This window comes from Macaca thibetana, chromosome 3 (assembly GCF_024542745.1).
Source record: "Macaca thibetana thibetana isolate TM-01 chromosome 3, ASM2454274v1, whole genome shotgun sequence".
NCBI lineage: Eukaryota > Metazoa > Chordata > Mammalia > Primates > Cercopithecidae > Macaca > Macaca thibetana.
In genome coordinates, this window is record NC_065580.1 from 122180616 (window position 1) to 122196096 (window position 15481).

A 15481-nucleotide genomic window follows, 5' to 3' on the forward strand; every position below is an offset into this window, starting at 1 on the left:
TCTATGATTGTAATTGGGAAAAATACATAGTTACATAGGCTCTGGAGAGCTAAAGCACTCTAAATAATTATGAAGCCTGAACATACGGTCCTCCCAAGCTTGCATTATTAGGAGATACTGAAGAAACATGTGTGAAGAGTCAAGATTCCCCTGCTACATGGGAACCTGAGGGTTTAAGGCCCTAAGGGGTGATTCTATGAACCTTACACGAGTGTCGTGTAAAACACAGGCCATAGCGTATTTTAAATTTTTCATTAAATCTGAAAATTCGTATATTTTTATTCAGTTTGCAAATATGACCCTCTGTACTGGATTCTCCTTTGTAAGTGCAATAATCTGTATTTATTTCTCTTCTATGTGGTTTCCTGCAATCACTCTAACAGAACTTGAAGCCTCTGTATGAGACAGAGGGTGTCATTATTTTAAAAGTACCTAAACCTATGTCTGACAGAAATAACTTCCCTAGACGAAGTGGGAAAACAGAACTTTGTCTATTATACATTTATAATAATCAACCCTTTGGTTGAGACATGGCACGGAAATTAAACATACTTTGGACCTTGTATTTTTAGTGATAAATGAAGTTACAATTAGCAAAGCTAAAAGGATAACACCAGTTTATACTATCATTTTTACTGTGAGAAATCATTATTTTTTGATGAGGAACTAATACAACCACACAGACCACTTTAGGTGATATTTGGAAAGTTGATGTCTATGTTTAAGGCATCGATGGTAAACACTTCAGTCTTTTTGTTAAAAGCAGAAAACGCACCTTGGAGGAATAAAATTAAAACTCTGTTCAATGGAAACAATTTCTTTTCCTTATTATTTCTCATCTACCCCTAAGGGGCACAGTAAGATAATTAAGTACTAGGATGGGCCAAAATAACAGAATTGTTATTTTTTGAAATGTCAAATTTCACTTTAAACACTATAACTTATTCTACTTTTAGGTAGAGAAAAACTTCACGTTGACACAATTAAGTCATCTATATGATAAAGAAAAAGTCCATGTGGAAGAAACAAGTAGAAATTAGCATATTTCTGCCGTTGGCTACACATTTGAAACGGAAGCATTCTGTCAAATTTCAGAATAAGTGAGTGTCCAATGCCAACAAATCAGTACTTGACATGAAATAGGGTTGATAAGTAAGTATTAGAGATGCGCATTTTTATTAATTAGACAGTGCTCTGACAAGATTTCATCCAGCTGACAGCAGGTTAGAATTTCAGTTCCTATGTTTTCTAATGCTAACTGTGCCTCAGACACTACAGATAGGCCTGGGAAACCCTCAAATCATTTGGCAAATTTTTAACAATATTCTGTAAAATAGGAAAATCAATCGTGTCTGACCTCACAGCAGCAGCTTGAAGAAGAATGACCTCAGTGCTAAAGAAAACTGTATTATTGGTGATGCTGATAATTTTAATAGAATACCACTATGTCTTAAGAAAATACAGGTTGTGACAGTTCTCAAGGCTCAGAATAAATCTAAATGAGGATTTTCTCACATGGAAGAAATGAGAAAATATGTCATAATGTTTTTGAGTATTTCAGGGGAAGCTGCCAAGAAGAATCCTGGTATGAACACTGGAACACGAAGTTAGAGACCAACATTGAAGGCCAATAGGGCTCCAAATATTTATGGTTTTTTGTTTCTTTTTGTTCCTTTCCACTTCTTGAATGTTTCATTAAGATTATCCTTCTTCTGCCAAAAAAACACCTTTACTATATCCCTTAGACCAGATATGTGGGCCACACATTTTTTCTTATTATTTTTTTGGTCTTAATTTTTTTTTCTTCTATCCTTATTCTGTAAATATATTTGTGATGGATTTGGATGCTAGATTGACAGTTTTTTTTTCCCCCTACTACCATTATATTCTATCTCTCTCTTTTTTGTTTTACCATGAAAATAACTTTTCTGGCCGGATGCAGTGGCTCACGCCTTTAATCCCAGCACTTTGGGAGGCCAAGGCGGGCAGATCACAAGATCAGGAGATCGAGACCATCCTGGCTAACACGGTGAAACCCTGTCTCTACTAAAACAAACAAACAAACAAACAAAAAGTTAGCCTGGCGAGGTGGCAGGCGCCTCTAGTCCCACCTACTCCGGAGGCTGAGACAGGAGAATGGCGTGAACCCGGGAGGTGGAGCTTGCAGTAAGTCGAGAGAATGGTGTGAACTGGGGAGGCGGAGCTTGCAGTGCGCCGAGATCGCGCCACTGCACTCCAGAGCGAGACTCAGTCTCAAAAAAAAAAAAAAAAGAAAATTACTTTTCTTCTTTGATCTGGAACATGTAAATATACACAAACTTCTGAAATAAACATAAGATGTTAAGTTAAATTTTTTGTAAACCTTAGCTTTACACCCACCTTCCCCCGTCCACAAAAGTATGGTTCTTTTCTGGGACAGGGGACTAGGAGTGGGTTGGTAAATATGCAATTTCTGAAAGATCTCATTTTGTAAAGATAAATACTTATTTTTTTAATTATACTTTAAGTTCTGGGACACATGTGCAGAACATGCAGATTTGTTACATAGGTTTACATGCGCCATGGTGGTTTGCTGCACCCAACAACCTGTCATCTATGTTAGGTATTTCTCCTAATGCTATCCCTCCCCTTGCCCCCAACTCCCTGACAGGTCCCAGTGTGTGATATTCCCCTCCCTGTGTCCATATATTCTCATTGTTCAATTCCCACTTACGAGTGAGAATATTTAGTGTTTGGTTTTCTGTTCCTGTGTTAGTTTGCTGAGAATGATGGTTTCCAGCTTCATCCAGGTCTCTGCAAAGGACATGAACTCATTCTTTTTTATGACTGCATAGTATTCCATGATGTATATGTGCCACATTTTCTTTACCCAGGCTATCACTGATGGACATTTGGGTTGGTTCCAAGTCTTTTTACAGAATGGGAGAATATTTTTGCAATCTATCCATCTAGCAAAGGGCTAATACCCAGAATATACAAGGAACTTAAACAAACTTACAAGAAAAAAAAAAAAACAACTCCATCAAAAAGTGAGTGAGGGATATGAACAGACACTTTTCAAAAGAAGACATTTATGCGGCCAGCAAACATATGAAAAAAAGCTCGTCATCACTGGGTATTAGAGAAATGCAAATCAAAACCACAATGGGATACCATTTCATGCCAGTTAGAATGGTGATCATTAAAAAGTGAGGAAACAACAGATGCTGGAGAGGATGTGGAGAAATAGGAACAATTTTACACTGTTTGTGGGAGTGTAAATTAGTTCAACCATTGTTGGAGACAGTGTGGTGGTTCCTGAAGGATCTAGAACTAAAAATGCCATTTGACCCAGTGATCCCATTACTGGGTACATACCCAAAGGATTATAAATCATTCTAATATAAAGACACATGCACACATATGTTTATTGTAGCACTACTTACAAAAGATAAATATTTCTAACAAATAATGTGACAATAAATTATGAGGGAAAGAAGGTGTGAATGGGAGGAGGCAATACATTTAAGGTGTTTTTCTCTTCAGATAATATCTCAAGATAGGTACATGTGTCCCAGCAAAATAAAATGTTTTCATTAATTATTTCTGAATGATAGGATTATTTAGTTTAACTTTTTTACTCTCTGAATTTTCTACATAGCAGGCATTTTATTTTATACTAAAAAATGGCTTCTTAAAAATTATCTTATATTCTTTAACGTATTGCTCATCAACATATTTTTCCTGTTCTCAATGTGCAATTTAAAATTACTCTGTGTGTATTGTTTACACTTTCCCTTTTTTAATTTAAGAGAAATATTAAGCAGAGGATATGTATGTGTGTTTATGCGTGTGTGTGCATATATGTATATATGTATTTAAATTTGGGATTGTCCAACTATTTGTCTTGCTAGTTCTTCCTTTTGAAGATCAACAGCCTTATGTTACTTGAGTCATAGTACTTAGGAGAAATCTTATTATGGCTATTATACCTGTCATAAATAATGCAATATTGACCTAACTAGCCAATAGCATTCTGAAAACTCTTTCAAGGAAACATATTGATGAAGTTAAATGAATCTTAGTGACCAATACTTACATTATCACTATCCACTCCGCTATTTTCAGTTATTCATTTATCCTCTATACAAGAAGACCGAATTTGATCATTTGTTCAATGCTTTCAGTAACTTTGGGTTCATGTTAATGTTCTAAATTACATAATCTTTTTGATATTCTTGGCAAATAAGTTACTTTTCTTCGTGTTCAGTTTCATATCAATGCTAACGCTTTCTATACCTATACAAAGTAGTTGTGGATTTATTTTTATATTTATGTGAAAATGAAAATCATCTGAAATAAAAGTTGTTGTATCGAAATAGTTAATTCTTGGGAATTGCCTGCTGTGTACTTCAGAATTTTTAATGTTTGAATGGTCAGCCAGATATTGGATCCCACTCTGACACAAAGCAAGAAATCATTTAGGGTATACCTGAAGCCTGTGTGTGTGATCAGATGACTCTCATTGGGGGATAGTTAGATGGACAGTCTCTGATTAATTGATTCTCAGGTCAGAAACTTGTGCAAAAGCTAACAGTTCTCATGGCACCCTGCTTCTAATAAACTACTGACGAAATGTATAAAAAATATTATCGTATCATCTCTTTCATTTTCTGCCTTATGAATGTATTTATATAAAAAGTCATTTGACAAGTTATCATTAATAAATAAATTTTCCTGTGCCTCCCAGATATTTCCAGAGAGCTCATCATAAAATGAATTTGAAGGATTTCTTCGGGATGCACAGGATGGTGTGATTTTAGAAACTGTAATCTCTATCTTACCATTACATTCAGCCATGATAGAGAAAGAATATCATTGATCACTTCAAATATATATAAGTGATTGCCTCACCATGACACTTGTGAAGATTACAGGCCAGTTGTTTTGCAGAATGTTTCCCATTTTTCATTTTTATTTCTCATGATTTGATTCATATTGGAACTTAGCAAGAACATTACATATGGGATGCTGTGATCTTTTTGTTGCATCCCATCTGGTAACATACGTTTGATTCCTTATAATTGGTAATATAAATTTAATTGAAGGCTAAAAAAATGCTTAAAATACTAAAGAAATGGAAAACCAGGAAGATGAGCCTAGCACTTGAAACCATATTTCTTATAGAAATGTATGACAATTCTAGTGTTTCTTTTTGGCTTCTGCTTTCAGTGGAGGCATTGAGAAGCTGACAAACTGAGTGCAGATGTTAACCCCCTTATAAGGCTAATGAGACAAAAATTGTTCTCAAAAAAGAGAGATAGATGCCCTGGAATTATCATACAACATTAAGTTGAGGCCACAAAAGGGTAAGTATTATTTGAAATAGATCTTTCCTCAAAGGGTTGGAAACACAGCTTCCAGACAAATCAATCCCTGCTTTGATTAATCTAGTTTTACAGATTACATACCTATGTACACAGAAAACTCAAAAGCCTTCTCTCTGTGTGTTATAAGATACTGCCAATTTTGCTAAGTTTGTGGTATACAAGGTAAAAATATGTGTAAATTTAGTATCTATATGATACTAATAAGCAGAACAACATTTTTTTAAAAGGTCACATCTTTTAATGAAGGTTCGGTAATATAAAGAAAGTACTTATCTCTAGACTGATTTAAATTTATTAAAATTAACAAAAACATTATAACTTTACATGGAAATCAAATGCCAAAAGATGGCCAAGACATGTAATTGTCTCTTAATGTTGGTTTTCATTTCTTTTGTGTAAATGGCTCGGACTGTGATTGCTGGGTTATGTAGTAAGTGCTTGTTTCATTTTCTAAGAAACTGCCGAACATTCTTCCAAGGCAGCTGTACCATTTTGCAGTCCCATTTGCCAGAGTTCAGTAGTTTCAGTGTTTTAAAAATCAATTCTAATATATGAGTAATGGGGTATTTCACTGTGGTTTTAATTTGCATTTCCCTAATACCAGGAAAATGTTTTCAAAAGAAATTCTTAAAGAATAATAAAAACATGCTTCATCCACCAAGAGATGACTGAGAGGCGGCTGGCAGTAAGTATTGACTAAGTTCAACTGTAAATCTAAGACTTAAAAAAAGTATCTCTAAGGGGGAAAAGTAGTATATAAATGATAGATGATTTGGTTAAGTAGAAATAACAACTTAAAATTGGAGGAAAAGAGTGAGAGAGAAAAATGCTGTATAAGCTTATTAATTTATGACATGGACAGATAACACTCAGAAAATATTTAAAGATGATTAAACAAAAAGTAGAAACTAAAAGAAGGGCTCAGTACATTATCAATGGTGTTATTAAAGGCTTCTACTTGAATAAAAACATGAAGCTTTATCAGGACACAGAAAACAATACCCCAAAATATGGCATTTTGATATGCTGGGTGCTGTGAATTTAAAGAAAAATGAAAGGCCTCAGAAATAAGACTCAGAACCGAAGTCTCTCTGTGACCTTCTGCCCCACTCTCTCTGATCCTCTTTCATTCCTGAAGCACCAGAGTCCCTTGTCCTTATCTGACTAAAATCTTTATTTCCAAAAGTAACTCAATTATCTTAAGATTCCTTTCTTAGAAATCTCAAAGATTACCCACTGGAAAAGAGAAGAAACAGGGAGTCCTCCCCATACCCAGATTTTTTTCATCTGTTGTTCTGAGGACAGCTTGAGAGATTATCTAGAAGGCTTTATCTGCATAATAAAACTGCCTTTGTTCACAGTGAAGTTTCACCCCTCACTTCCCACCACCTCCCTGAGACCTCAAACAACTTCGTCCCGAGTCCTTGTTCTTTGGGCTCATTCATTTCTCCTGACAATTATTTACTTCTACACACCCTATATGCCCTTCTTCTATGAGGAAGCATGTACAAGCATCTGCACCACACTGAGTTTTTGGGTTTCACTCTACTGTGATCTTCCCTCATGCACATCAATGAAATTCTGTATGAATTTTCCTCCTACTAATCTGCCTTTTGCCAGTTCATTTTCTGTGAACCTTCAGAGGGCTGAGGGGATGCTTTTCCTATAGTTTCATATTCACCAAAAAAAAAAAAAAAAAAAAAAAAAAATACAAGTAAAAATCAAACAAAGCAACCCACATAAAGGAAAAATTACAATAAATATAATGCACTACACAATATATTTAGGGACCTAACATATTATGATACAGTTGATGTTAATTATATCAGTTAAATTTATAAATGTTAATTTGCTTAACTCACAAGCAAAAAAATATTAAAATTGGCTCAAAACCAAATTTGATGTTATTTACAAAAGACACACCTAACACAAATTGAGAAAAACTGAATTAAGATGGACAAGATTATAGAAGTTTATGCAAACAAATGGAAAGCATTTGATGTAATCCTGAGATCAGAAAAGGAAGCCAGAACATTAAAGAATCCAAAGAATATTCTGCTATTGAAAGGCCACATTTCACATTAAGATAAAGTATTTATGAATGTCTATGCATCACACAACACAACATGCATTTTATAAAGCAGAAAGGATAGATGATACAAAAATGAAAACACTACAATTAGACTTTTCATTGAAATTATGGCAAGATAACACAAGCCAACAAATAACTAATACATAAAAGACATAAACAATAAAAATCTGGAAGATTCATGTTATGTGTATATGTGTGAAAGATCTTTGTATTCCAATAATAGTAAATCCACCACTGTTTTCAAAATAATACTTTGAGATTTTAATAGAACACAACAAAATTTTTGATAGTCAATTTTTATGCAGGAAATCTCATCAAATTCCATGGGAGTAAAAAAAAATAGTTATCACTGTATCACTATTCTGTAAAACAAGAAAGTAATAAAATCAAGAAAAAATGCCACATATTTTAAGATTTTCTAACTCTATTAATAAACTTTTAGTTCTAAAGATATATAAAATTTAAACTTCCAGATTTCTTTTTTTCTTTGTTTTTTTGAGACCGAGTCTCTCACTCTGTCCCCCAGGCTGGAGTGCAGTGGCATGATCTACGCTCACTGCAACCTCTGCTCCCAGGTTCAAGCCATTCTCCTGCCTCAGTCTCCCTAGTAGCTGTGACTGTAGGTGCCCGCCACCATGCCCGGCTAAATTTTTTTATATTTTTAATAGAGACGGGGTTTCACCGTGTTAGCCGGATGGTCTCAACCTCCTGACCTCATGATCCACCGGCCTCGGCCTCCCAAAGTGCTGCAATTACAGGCGTGAGCCACCTCTTCCGGCCCAGATTTCTTTCTTTTTTTTTTTTTTTTTAGATTAATTTAATTTAATTTTTTATTTATTTTTTGTTATTATTATAGTTTAAGTTCTAGGGTACATGTGCATAACATGCAGGTTTGTTACATATGTATACTTGTGCCATGTTGGTGTGCTGCACCCATCAACTCGTCAGCACCCATCAACTTCACATTTATATCAGGTATAACTCCCAATGCAAAACCTCCCCCCTCTCCCCTCCCCATGATAGGCCCCGGTGTGTGATGTTCCCCTTCCCGAGTCCAAGTGATCTCATTGTTCAGTTCCCACCTATGAGTGAGAATATGCAGTGTTTGGTTTTCTGTTCTTGTGATAGTTTGCTAAGAATGATGGTTTCCAGCTGCATCCATGTCCCTACAAAGGACACAAACTCATCCTTTTTTATGGCTGAATAGATTTCTTAAAACAACAGTAACATACTACATGTTAGACTCTTTGAGATAAAAATAAGACAGCTTCTGAAGAAAATTTATAAACTTAGATACGGAAATATAAATGAAGGAATAAGAGAAAGAAAATGCCTAATTCAAAAAGGACAGAGAGCAAAAGAGAAAAGTAAAACAAAGAAGAAAATAATAAATGCAAAATCAAAAATGAATGAGGAAGAGAATGAAAAATAGGCAGAACTACAAAACAAATCATAACACTGATTCTTAAATTTTCAGCAACATAGATAAACCAATACATAAGGAGCAAAAATGGAAAGTCATAAATATTCAGATGTTGTCACAATAAGTAGAAAATAATGATTCAAAATGAAAAATGTTCCTAAAATATTAGATTAATTTTAGTAATTTTTTGAAAATAAATTTGGAAACAGGTAAAATTGATAATTTCTTAGGAAATTTTAGTATGCTATAATTGACTCCACTTAGAAAAGACATTTCCTATGAAAAAAAAATTGAGAACATTATTCAAGAACATCCACATGAAAATAAGTAGGCCCAGATTTTTTACACAAGAATTTTACAAACTTTTCTAAGACAGATAGTTCTAATAATACACAAAGTGTTTCAGAGATCAAGAAATGAAGAAAACTCAACTTGCCATAAACAAGTAAAATATTCACATTCTTCTCTGGTAAGGATAGCAAAAAAATAAATTTTCATGTAAATCATGCCTTTTTATAGTAATGTGAAATTCCTAAAGAAAATATTTGCTAACATAATCCAATAGCATTAAAAAATACACCAATATGAAGAGGAATTTAGGAATGTAGAATGTGTTCAATATTAGGAAGCTATTATTATAATTCATCATATTAATTCATCTAAGACAAAATAATACAGTTATTTTCACTCGCATCTGTGTGAAGAGACCACCAAACAGGTTTTGTGTGAGCAACAAGGCTGTTTATTTCACCTGGGTGCAGGCGGACCGAGTCTAAAAAGAGAGTCAGTGAAGGGAGACAGGGGTGGGGCCATTTTATAGGATTTGGGTAGGTAAAAGGAAATTACAGTCAAAGGGGATTTTTCTCTTTCAGGCAGGGGTGGGGGTCACAAGGCGCTCAGTGGGGGAGCTTTTTGAGCCAAGATGATCCAGAAGAAGGAATTTTACAAAGTAATGTCATCATTTAAGGCAGGGACCAGCCATTTTCACTTCTTTTGTGGTGGAAGTTCATCAGTTAAGGCAGGAACAAGCTATCTGGATGTATACGTGCAGGTCACAGGGGATATGATGGCTTAGCTTGGGCTCAGAGGCCTGACATTCCTGTCTTCTTATTTTAATAAGAAAAATAGAATGAAATAGTGGTAAAGTGTTTGGGCAGTGAACATTTTTGGGGGTGGTATGGAGAGATAATGGGCAATGTTTCTCAGGATTGCTTTGAGTGGGATTAGGGGCGGCGTGGGAACTTAGAGTGGGAGAGATTAAGCTGAAGGAAGATTTTGTGGTAAGGGGTGATATTGTGGAGTTGTTAGAAGAAACATTTGTCATATAGAATTGTTGGTGATGGCCTGGATATGGTTTTGTATGAATTGAAAAACTAAATGGAATAAGAGAAGGAGAAAAACAGGTATTAAAGGACTAAGAATTGTAAGGACCCAGGACATCTAATTAGAGAGTGCCCAAGGAGGTTCAGCATAGCCCTGCCAGCAAAGATTATTTACTTTAAGAGGAAGTTAAGAGTGGCAGTTTGGGGATAGCACCAAGAGATATAAGTTGTGATGGCTTGAAGAAACAGTGTAAACCGGCAGTGTAAACAAGAGCAGGGCATTTATGAGTAGTTGAGAATGGTGAATAGGAGTATGCCTAGACAGAAGATAGTAGGGATGACAAGTTTTTTGGGGCACGTTCCAAGTTGGTCTGGTGTCTGGAATGAGACTGGGGCCTAATAAAAAGGAGCATCCATACAGGAGCTCAAATTGGCTGTACCCTATAGCATCCCGAGGACAGGCCCAAATTCTGAGAAGGGCAAGTGGTAAAAGTATTGTTCGTCCTTTTTAAGTTGGTGGCTAAGCTTGGTAAGGTGTGATTTTAAAAGACCATTACTCCGTTTTACCTTTCCTGAAGACTGAGGATGGTACGGAATATAAAGGTTTCATTGAATACGAAGAGCCTGAAAAACTGCTTGGGTGATTTGATTAATAAAGGCTGGTCTGCTATCAGACTGTATAGAGGTGGGAAGGCCAAACTGAGGAATTATGTCTGACAGAAAGGAAGAGATGACTGCGGTGGCCTTCTCAGACCCTGTGGGAAAGGCTTCTACCCATCCAGTGAAAGGGTCTACCCAGACCAAAAGATATTTTAGTTTTCTGACTCAGGGCATGTGAGTAAAGTCAATTCACCAGTCCTGGGCAGGGGCAAATCCCCAAGCTCAATGTATAGGGAAGGGAGGGGGCCTGAGAAATTCTTGACAAGTAGTAGAATAGCAGATGGAACACTGAGAAGTGATTTCCCTGAGGACAGATTTCCACGATGGAAAGGAAATGAGAGGTTCTAAGAGGCAGGCTAGCCACTTGTAACCTACATGGAAGAGGTTATGAAATGATGATAGAATAGAATGGGCCTGTGAGGCTGGGAGGATATATTTTCCTTGGTCCAAGAACCATTTGCCTTGTGTGGGAAGAGATTGATAGGTGGAAGTTTCAGCGGGGGAGGAGGTGGGAGTGGCCAGATGAGAAGGAGAAAAACTGGCTGCGAGGGACAGAAATTGGAATGCTAGCTGCTTGTCTAGTCACCTTATCAGTGTAAGTGTTGTCCTGAGCAATGGTGAGAGGAAGAAAATAGATTTTGGAAGTTATGAGAATGGTAGAGAGTGAGTTGAGCATAGTTTGTGATTTTTAGGGCCTCTAAAAGTATTAAAGCAGCAGCAGCCGCCTCATGCAGACATGAGGGCTAGGCTAAAACAGTAAGGTTAAGTTGTTTGGACATAAAGGCTACAGGGTGTGGTCCCAGCTCTTGTGTAAGAATTCTGACCTCACTAAGCATGCTTAGGAGGGAAAGGAGTTGTTGTTTTGTAGAAGGGATTGGTGTTGGGGAGATTAGCCGGACACGATCAGCAGGGAGAGCATGTGTATTTTTATGAGAATTATGCCAAGATAGGTAAAAGATGAGGAAGAAATTTGGGCTTGACTTAAGTAACGGGGGCTGTCTGTGAAGCCTTGTGGCAGTACAGCCCAGGTAATTTGCTGAACTTGATGGGTGTCAGGGTCAGTCCAAGTGAAAGCAAAGAGAGGCTGGGATGAAGGGTGCAAAGGAATAGTAAAGAAAGTGTGTTTGAGATCCAGAACAGAATAATGGGTTGTGGAGGGAGGTATTGAGGATAGGAGAGGATATGGGTTTGGCACCATGGGGTGGATAGGCAAAACAATATGGTTGATAAGGTACATACCCTGAACTAACCTGTAAGCCCTGTCTGGTTTTAGGACAGGTAAAATGGGGGAATTGTAAGGGGAGTTTATAGGCTTTAAAAGGCCATGCTGGCCGGGCGCGGTGGCTCAAGCCTGTAATCCCAGCACTTTGGGAGGCCGAGACGGGCGGATCACGAGGTCAGGAGATCGAGACCATCCTGGCGAACACGGTGAAACCCCGTCTCTACTAAAAAATGCAAAGAAAAAACTAGCCGGGCGAGGCGGCGGGCGCCTGTAGTCCTAGCTACTCGGGAGGCTGAGGCAGAAGAATGGCGTAAACCCGGGGGGCGGAGCTTGCAGTGAGCTGAGATCCGGCCACTGCACTCTAGCCTGGGCGACAGAGCCAGACTCCGTCTCAAAAAAAAAAAAAAAAAAAAAAAAAAAGGCCATGCTGTAGCAGGTGAGTGATAACAGGCTTTAATCCTCTTAAAGCGTGCTATGGGATGGGATATTGGCATTGAGTGGGGTAAGGGTGATTAGGTTTTAATGGGATGGTAAGTGGTACATGATCGGTCACTAAGGAGGGAGTAGAAGTATCCTATACTCATGGGTTAAGGTGGGGAGATACAAGGGGAGGATGTGAAGGAGGCTTTGAACTGGGGGAAAAGGCGGCAATGAGGTGTGGCTGTAGCCCAGGAATAGTCAGGGAAGCAGATAATTTAGTTAAAATATCTTGGCCTAATAAGTGAACTGGGCAGGTGGGGATAACTAAAAAGGAGTGCTTAAAAGAGTATTGTCTAAGTTGGCACCAGAGTTGGGGAGTTTTAAGAGGTTTAGAAGCCTGGCCATCAATACCTACAACAGTTATGGAGGCAAGGGAAACAGGCCCTTGAAAAGAAGATAATGTGGAGTGGATAGCCTCCGTATTGATTAAGAAGGGGACAGATTTACCTTCCACTGTGAGAGTGACCCAAAGGGTCTGTGATGGTCCTGTAGGCTTCTGAGGTGATCAAGCAGTGTCAGTCTTCAGCCACTAAGCCAAGAAGATCCCGGAAAGAGTCAGTCAGAGAGCCTTGGGCCAGAGTTCCAGGGGCTCTGGGAGTGGTTGCTGGGCAAGTTGAACAGTCCGATTTTTCGTGGGGTCTTGCAACAGATGGGACACAGCTTAGGAGGAATCCTGGACTGTGGACATTCCTTGGCCCAGTGGTCAGATTTCCAGCACTTGAAGCAAGTTCCTGCGGGAGGCAGTCCTGGAGGAACCCCTGGCCACTGTGGTTCAGGCATTTGGAAGTTCTTGTGTGCTGGAGATGTGGCTGGGGTTTGCCTCACAGTGGAGACAAGGAACTGCAACTCAGAAATATGTTGCTACTTGGCTGCCTTTAGTCTATTATTATACACCTTGAAGGCAAGGTTAATTAAGTCCTGTTGTGGGGTTTCAGGGCTGGAATTTATTTTTTGGAGTTTTATTTAATGTTGGGAGTGGATTGGGTAATAAAATGTATATTGAGAATAAGATAGCCTTTTGACCTTTTAGGGTCTAGGACTGTAAAGCATCTCAGGGTTGCTGCCAACCGAGCCATGAACTGGGCTGGGTTTTTCATATTTGATGAAAAAGACCCTAAATGCTAACTGATTTGGGAGAGGTCAGATAAAGCAAAAGGAAGCCTTAACCTTGACTATGTCTTTAGCTCCAGTCACCTTTTTAAGAGGACATTTCTGGGCAGGTGTGGGAGGGCTAGTCGTGAAATAAAACTGTAAGCCAGACAGGGTGTCAGGAGAGGAGGTGATAAAAGGATTATAGGGTGGGTGAGTGGAGGCTGAGGAAAAATTGGGACCCAGCTCGGCCTGGCGAGGAGCAGCCTAGAGAGGAGGGGAGAGGTCAGATGGGTCTGTAGAAAAGGAAGATTAGAAAGACTCAGCGACGCTTGGGGTTGGGACTGAGTGGACAGACGGGAGGGAAAGAGGGAAGATTTGGGATGAATTGCAATGGGAACAGAGGCTAGGGAGGGACCAATGTGTAAAAGAATGCCTGGATGTCAGTCACCTCAGGCCGTTGGCCTATTTTACGACAAGAATTATTTAGGTCTTGTAGGATGGAAAAAATCAAAAGTACCATTTTCTGGCTATTTGGAACCACTGTTGAGCTTGTATTGGGTCCAAGTGGCATTGCAGAAGAAAATAAGGTGCTTAGGTTTTAGGTCAGGTGTGAGTTGAAGAGGTTTTACGTTTTTGAGAACACAGGCTAAGGGAGAAGAGGGAGGAATGGAGGGTGGAAAGTTGCCTATAGTGAAGGAGGCAAGTCTGGAGAAAAGAGAGGGTAGAGACATGGAGAGAAGGGGTCAGGGGGTTCTTGCCCTCCAGGAAAATGGAGAGGGGTAGAGACACGGAGAGAAGGGGTTGGGGGGTTCTTGCCCCCCAGAAAAGCAGTACTTGCCACTAAAGGTGAAGGACCAAGGCAGGTGTCCCCGCATAGTCAGACACCTCTGAAACGTGGGTGAATAATCATGAAGGCATCCCCACGCATTTAAACACCAAGGAAAGACCGTGTTCCCGAGTCCATGACTGGTGCCAGAGTTTTGGGTTCATGGATAAAACACGTCTCCTTCATCTCTACTAGAAAAGGAAAGGAACTGAAATTAAGAGAAGGGAGAGATTGAAGTGCGGCACCAAGATTGAAAGGAGAAAGAGGTTGAGGGATAGTGAGAGAGGTTGAGGGATAGTGAGAGGGGTTGGAAGAGAGAGTAGAGAGGCCACTTACCTGATTTAAAATTGATGAGATGTTCCTTGGGCTGGTTGGTCTGAGGACCAGAGGCCGTAGGTGGATCTTTCTCATGGAGCAAAGAGCAGGAGGACAGGGGATTGATCTCCTAAGGGAGGTCCCCAGATCCAAGTCACGGCACCAAAATTTCACTCACATCCATGTGAAGAGACCACCAAACAGGCTCTGTGAGCAACAAGGCTGTTTATTTCACCTGGGTGCAGGCGGGCTGAGTCCAAAAAGAGAGTCAGTGAAGGGAGATAGGGGTGGGGCCGTTTTTAAAGATTTGGGTAGGTAAAGGAAAATTACAGTCAAAGGGGGTTGTTCTCCAGCAGGCAGGTTTGGGGAGTCACAAAGTGCTTAGTGGGGGAGTTTTTGAGCCAGGATGAGCCAGGAGAAGGAATTTCACAAGGTAATGTCATCAGTTAAGGCAGGGACTGGCCATTTTCACTTATTTTGTGGTCATCAGTTAAGGCAGGATGTGTACGTGCAGGTCACAGGGGATATGATGGCTTAGCTTGGGCTCAGAGGCCTGACAGTTATCTCTATAGAACTTGAAAAAGCCTTTAAATCTTTAAATGCTTATTAATGTTGGCCAGGCATGGTGGCTCACACCTGTAATCCCAGCACTTTGGGAGGCCAAGGCGGGTGGATCACGA

At 39.0% G+C, this 15481-nt stretch overlaps 1 protein-coding gene across 16 annotated transcripts in view; it reads right to left on the reverse strand.

The window, feature by feature from the left end:
* LOC126951481 (calmodulin-1-like) overlaps positions 1–15481 on the reverse strand; it is a 1062071-nt gene that overhangs the window by 102209 nt on the left and 944381 nt on the right. Inside the window, exon 1 of one of the 16 annotated variants that reach the window (XM_050785612.1) lies at positions 8458–8464. The exons of the other annotated variants lie outside the window; for them this stretch is intronic. The gene's annotated coding sequence lies outside the window, so the exon portion shown is untranslated. Of the gene's footprint in view, positions 1–8457; positions 8465–15481 lie in introns of those variants that run through there. 16 annotated transcript variants of the gene reach the window in all.